A 7500-nucleotide genomic window follows, 5' to 3' on the forward strand; every position below is an offset into this window, starting at 1 on the left:
AGTTTTATTTTAGCACCATTCTTTTACTTGCTAACTTAGCATATGAAGAAACTATTATTACCATAGTATAAGCAATGCCACAAGTTCTACTAAATTTTTAAGTGGCTAATTGATCTCATTTAGTTTGCTGCCATTCATTGGTGATTTTTCAGCACATGACTGTTTTATCTTTGTTATTTAAAGAATTTTTTTTTGTGTTAAAGTCACTTCTGAAGTCCTTGTAAAAAATAGGATGAATCCACATAACTGTTTGGTTTGAATAAAGCATTTCTTCTACCAGTCTCTGTAAGTCTCCACATCATTTTAATGCAGACTGTTTGTTTTTCTTGGGTTTGTTTAGCTTTCCTGTGGTTTTTCTGGTTTGTGTTTTATTAAGGTAGTTACTGTCAAAAGTTATAGGGCATTTCATGAAAGCTAAGATATGAATGTACTAAATGTTAAATGGATGTTGTTTCACCCAAGTCAACTTCATCACTGACCCTGTAGTATGAAACAAAACAAGTGTCTCTGCCTCCTCACATGGCAAAACTTTTTGTGACTGGCTGAACATTTACACATCCTGGAAACATGAACAGGTTTATGTAACTGGAAAAAAAAATATTGTCAGAGGGTTACAACTTAACTGTGGATTTGTTATTTTGGAAGTACTAACAATCAGTGGCTATCATACTATTTACAGAATGACATAGAATGACATTAAGGACAGCATATCAAATGGGGTAATGTATGCAAAGGTATTCAAATAGCTTAACTAGCAGAAAGAGGAAGATGATGATGCCATTGTGTAAACTAGTGATGGAACGTAGCTATCATTTCCTGTAACATGTAGACACAGCTGCTATGCTGCACACAGTGAAGAATGCACATCAAAAACAGTCTTTGTGGAACTGCCATATTAGAGCCAGGGCCTAAATAAGGTGGTGGACTGACCACCCGAGGGTACCATTAAGCATTCTAGGTTAACAATATTTTTTAAAATATAGTTGAGCTGCAAATAATTACACAAAAATATAATTTTATATGGTACAGTTCCTGGAATGTATGCATTTTGGAGAAGATATGCAATCAGATGAGGTTTTCAGTATTATGTAAGAAATTAATGGGAAGACTAATACAGTATAATTGCCTTTGATGACTAAATGATTTACTGCTTAAATGAATTTAAGCCTGTATAATAATTTTACATTTACCTACCTGCAAGATTCCTGCCATGTTAGCAATTCATATAGTTATGCTGTGGCAAGGTATGCTTGGATTTATTCATTAACTTTATGGGAAAAGTACTTTGCTAACAGGAATCTTCAATGTGGACTGAAAAAAACCTAAGACTTTTAGCAAATGTCAAGTTTCTCAAAAAATACACAAAATCTTGTCAAAAGGTTTCAAAACAGCATTATCTCTCCCACAGTCTTTAAGAGTGAAATGGGATAATTGTATTTATGTGCCGTGCCGAGAAAGCACCTCAGTTGAATAACAGGTGCAAATGATTACAGCCCTTCAACATATCACTTAGCCAGTCTACAAACATGACAGCAATTTATTTCTGAGTATCCTACAGTTCTAGAGAAATGTACTACAACACAAGCATAAAAAGAAAAACAAATTCCTAAACTCAGAGGAAAGCATCGTTTCCAGACAGTTTTATTCAGGTACCTGAACACAATATTTAAACATTAGATTTAAAAGCTTTTAGTCCTTGCTGAGTTTCACAGCATCAGTTATGGAAAAAGTGCCAGCATATTCTTTACAATAACTGGCTTTTATGAACAGGTGACAAATATAGTGAAAGTGAAAGAAAAATTAAACAAATTAACTTAGAATTCTTGTTTTAAGAAATACGTAAATGAGGCGAAGCAATTCACATTCTGAACAGAATAATGCCAGTAAGTCTGGCCCTTGTCCCTCTAAGAAAGAAATATAGAAAATGATATCAAAATTTCTATGCATGGTACTTCAAGCCAGGTTTAGACCATTTGTTTCTGGTTTGCGTCATGTGCAAATGAAGCTACATATCTGCAGCTTTGGTTTCAGACTATAAAATCACTACAGAATAAATTGTATTGGCATTTAGTGCCACTAACCACAATGTTGTACAATATAATTTGTTTTTCTTATCAATTCAACCTCCGATAAGAACAAGGTGAAAGCATTTCATGAGTTTCAAATCCATTTACATAAATCTGTGGAAGAAAAGAACAAAAAAGGTGCACCATAAATTATTTTTGTTTTTGTTTGTTTTGGTATGTTTGTTTTTCATCTCCTCACCTACTGAACATCAACTTTCCTTCCGTGATTTACACCCATTCACTCCATATCTATAGCAATGTAACCATTGACTCAAATGAGAGCCACTTTGAGGGGGAGGGTGTTATCCAGGAGAGCAAGAAGGCATCTTTGCTCTGACAATCTACATACCATCACCCTTCAATGCAATCTATTGTTTGCCAGATGACTAACCAGTGACTGCCAGAGACCATCCAAACATGTATCCCAGAGACACACAAGAGACATCTCATTCCACTATTGCACACCCACAGCAACCTTGTTGATCTCTGAATGCATTCCCACTCCTATGTCACTTTAACTGTCACTCCACCAATCTGTACATTGACCTAGAGGAAGACATCTTTAATACAAACATATGAGCAATTCTAGTAATCCCCTAACACAATCTCATGGTGCCTGAAATTAACACATCCCTATGGCTCCAACACCATCCATATGCATAAGAATGCTTTCATCTACATATAAATGAGGGCTATGATCACAAGCCTGAGTTGGCTAAGACCACATCACTGGTCCTGGCCATTATAGTTGTCTTGCAATTCTTCCTTAACATAGTGGCAAATAACTGACTAAAAGTACCATTCCCTCTGCCCACGATGGATGAACTGGCATTGGCCACTCACTCCTATCTTATCATATCTCGATCTTTGAACTCCTGTGTCATTTTTACATTTTATCCCCATGCCACAGAGGAGGGCTACATAAATAAACAATTTTAATTAACTATTTAAAAAAATATTTAATAACACATGACCAAAAAAAATGTTGCATGGTCCTCCTTCTATTCTTCGATGTACAAAGTTTCAGTATATCAAGAATGACCAGATAAGGACAAGTTGCTTTCTAGACATAGCAATGATATATTCACTATGCAGAATGATTGGAAGATATATCAATCCACATAAATACCAGCAAATTTATATATATATATATATATATATATATATATATATATATATATATATATACACACACACACACACACATATATATATATATATATATATATATATATATATATATATATATATATAATATGGGTCTACTTAAATGATCTAAACTGCATAATAACAACACCATAAATATCAACAGTAAAAATATCTAAACTCAAAAATATTGAAAAAAATCAGCATTATACTAAGGAAGGGTCTATGCCCTTTTCCAGGTGTTGTGCAGTCTTAGAGTTGGAATATATATAATTACCCTAGGGTGTGGAAAGTGCAGGGGGGCTTGCCCCCTTGCAAAAACATTGATTTTGGATGTGGTTAGATTTTGTTGATATTTTGTGCTTACACATTTTTGAGTTCAGAATTTTTTTCTGTTGATATTTGTGTAGATATTATACAGTTTAGATCATTTTAAGTAGACATGTATATGTCTGTGTGTGCTTGTGTATGTATGTGTATATATATATATATATATATATATATATATATATATATATATTTAGACATACATGAAGACAACACACATCTGAAGTACAGCTAACAGAAGAACTGATTGTCTTTATCAAGAATATAGGACCAGGGCATGCCTTTCCCCCCTTTTCTAAAGATCACATAGCTATTGTGAGTACTATAACCTTCTTATCTTTCAGGAGTAGTGAGCATGTCAATTCCTTTATATGCACATTCAGTAAATTGTCCTTTGGGGAAAAATAATTTTGGCTTACAGTTTAAAATGGGGGGGGGGTGTCACTCCTCACCAAAGGGAAATGAGTAAGCATTACATATAACCTAATTACTGCAAAATTCTTGCTGGTTGAAATAAAGACCATAGAGTATAGAAATAAAGACCATAGAGTATAGAAATATGGTTCTTGCTTCCAGGAATTTTGGATTTTACTGTGAAATAGAAGAAAAACTAAGTGTCTTTGAGTAAACTACAAACTGTATGGTTGAACTTTTTTTTTTTTAATAAAAGTGTAATGCATCAGTTTGTCACCAAATCCTCAGAATCTTGACTACATTGGTTTTTACATCAGGCAGTTTAGTTTAACAGATAATAATGTTAGTTGGCAACTCAGAAGCAATGTTTTAGAAGTTAGCTCAGAGGCATATATTTTCTTTTTATAAATGGTACAAATTCCTATTTTGTATAATGTATTACCAATCTTCTCTAATCACAAATGAATATGTGCATACATGAATCATACATAATGCATTCCTAGCTTTTATTTGATAAGCATCATCGGTTCCCTGGATAACTGTTCCAGCCTGAAATTGGCTGATGTAATGGCAATGTATGATATCACATGACTGAATGATACAATATTTGTTTGTTTTACCTTTATTAAGTACATAAACTGGTCCACGGATCCCTTTCAGCCATGAATTAAAAAAAAAAAAAAAAAAGAGAGAGATAGAAAATAAGAGAATTTTAATATTTGCATCTGTATTTTTTTCTGTTTGGTTTCTTTAAGAAAAGTAGGGAATGCAACATATGCATTCTCAAGTATATTATAAAAAAACCCAAACACTGTAACCATTTACATGCCCACATATTTTTCAAAAAAAAGGAAGAAAAAAATATACTCACTATTCTTCCTACAACATGCTTAATAACACAATGCTTATTACATGGTTGCTGTTTTTCTTGATGGGGACCATTACAAGCACTCAGGTCACAAGCTCTCAAACACAAGTTCTTCAGTGTCAGTGACTCAAACATTTTCTAGCCTGTGCAGGTAGTTGCTCATGCCTGAGCTCAAATATGAGTTCAGAAAAGCAGTTATTATACACAACTGCTCACGTGCTAGGGAAAGAAGGGAGGGGGACTTTAGGTTTAGGGAGGGGAAGGGGATTTTAGGTTTAAGGAGTGATTGGGATTTTAGGTTTAGGGAGGGGAAGGGAATTTTAGGTTTTGAGAGTGATCAGGAATTTAGATTTAGAGAGGGGAGAAGATGTTAGGTTTAGAGAGTGATCCAGACTTTAGAGAAAAGGAGGAGGAAAAGAGTCTTAAGTTTAGTGACTTTTGGGTTAGAGACTTGGTGGGAAGTTTTAGGGTTTGGATCAAGATCCTGATTGCGGTGGATAGTTTGTAGAGACTGATCATTGGGATGGATACTTAGCTAAGAGAAACTGAGTTAGTGGAAGTTAGAGCACTTGCCAAAAACAGCAATTTGCAGCAAGGAAGTATGTCTCAAGCTGTGATGACGTCAGATAGTGCCAGCTGTGCTAGTGGGAGTAGGGCAGTGCACGTGTAACATATGCCAGCATAGCTAGCTGGAGTTTTGTAAAAAATTATCTCATTTGAATATCAAACTGATTTATACAGATGCTTGTGTTAAAGGTGCATTTGTGAAGCTGCTTGTGTTTAAAAAAGTATCAACAATGGGTCCTGCTGGACAGAAAAGAAATATACATGTATGTCAGACTGTATTGTTGTAACTGATGAGATGTATATATTTTAACAGAGGATCCTATAGTGTTTCTGGACTTTTGGTTCATGACCAAAAAATGGTCTTTGGCCCAGCCCTTTCACATGGTTACCAGATAGTAAATAAAGTAAAATAAGTATTAGTAAGAAGCATGTATGTGCATTCTACTAGGAATTAGGTTTGTCCTTTAGTACATTTTTCACTTTATTCAATCAAGTTTCATTCTCTAATCGAATAAAAAAAGTTTTTTTTTTTTTTTTTTTGTAGGTTTATTGTTTTTGGTGTTTTGATGGGTTTATTAAAATGTTAATAATTCTTTATATCTAGCTATAGGTATATACATCAGTGTATATTAAACATTAATATTATTTAATCAAAATAAATAAATAGGGAGATGGTGGTCATTAATAATTATGACTGATGCATACAACTCTGTATGACTATCTGATCAGGATTCATTTACAGGTATTTTTCATTGTCCCACAGGAAGCATTGGGTTAAGCAGCTGAAGTTCTGCTAATGCCAGAAGGTATCGCTAGTGGAAGTACTATTGGCAGTCTTAAGTCTGAGTCATCCAGCAGCATCTGGAAGTGATCTGTGGTCAGCCAGTACAGGTGGAGACAGCAATCCATGCAGAGTCAGATCTCACCAGAATGGAGCCATGCAACAGCCAGAGTAAAATACTGTTCCTCAAAGGTGCTTTAGAGATTTAATTGGGGGAACAGCCTGCAGTGGCTCCAGCAGGTAACAAGCTTGGTTGTAGATGCTTTTGAAGATGGTATCATATGCAAACAACCAGTTGTTGGATTTTGGAGGGGTTTTTTTTTGGGGGGCTAAGCATTCACATTCGCAGCAGACATCTGCTGTGCCACATGGGTATGTTATGGACGGGGTCAGTTTAAGTGACTGTGCTTTGATGTGTTTAACTTGCATAGGTCTCCTTTTGCAGGAGTTTCTACATTTCACTAAATTTCTAAGTTGTTTAGTTGCAATGAGTCGCTTGCTCGCTCTCTCTCTATATATATATATATATATATATATAGAGGTTTACTATCACATTTTCGAAATGCATTCCATCAAATGCACGTCCACAAAAAATAAAAATGAAAACAAAGACATTGTTCACGTAAATGAACGAAACCAGTGATGTCAACATGATGACATTCGATGTACTAGACATCACCCAGCATACCCTGCCTACCAGCCATGTACAACTAATGTATTGCAGGGGAACAAGCCTCCCTGCATCCCCTGCTCATTATATATACAAACTCCAAGACAGGTACATTTCCTGATCCCCACTGTACTGCGATCTCCAAGCAGAACGTTGACCTCATAACAGCTAATGCACAATAGCGTTCGCTGTTGTGGTGTCGACCATTTTTGGTTCAGCCTTCGGAGAACTGGAATATAGCCTTTTGACTATTCCAGTTCGACTGAATGCTGTCCGAAATTTTGATAGTAAACTATATATATATATATATATATATATATATATATATATATATATATATATATATATATATATATATATAAAAATAAAAAGAAGTATAAAAAAATCATAATAATATTAATGAATGATTGATATAGCAAAAGATCATCATCATCTTCTTTCGGCTGTTCCCTTTAGGGGTCGCCACAGTGGATCACCTGTTTCCATTTCTTCCTGTCCTCTGCATCTTGCTCTGTCACACCAACCACCTGCATGTCCTCTTTCACCACATCCATAAACCTTATCTTAGGCCTTCCTCTTTTCCTGTTACCTGGTAGCTTCATCCTTAGCATCTTTTTCCCAATATACTCAGCAAAAGATATGTAGTATATAATTTTTGAGT

The sequence above is a fragment of the Protopterus annectens genome, chromosome 5.part0 (assembly GCF_019279795.1).
Source record: "Protopterus annectens isolate FY-2018-M chromosome 5.part0, PAN1.0, whole genome shotgun sequence".
Taxonomy (NCBI): Eukaryota; Metazoa; Chordata; order Ceratodontiformes; family Protopteridae; genus Protopterus; species Protopterus annectens.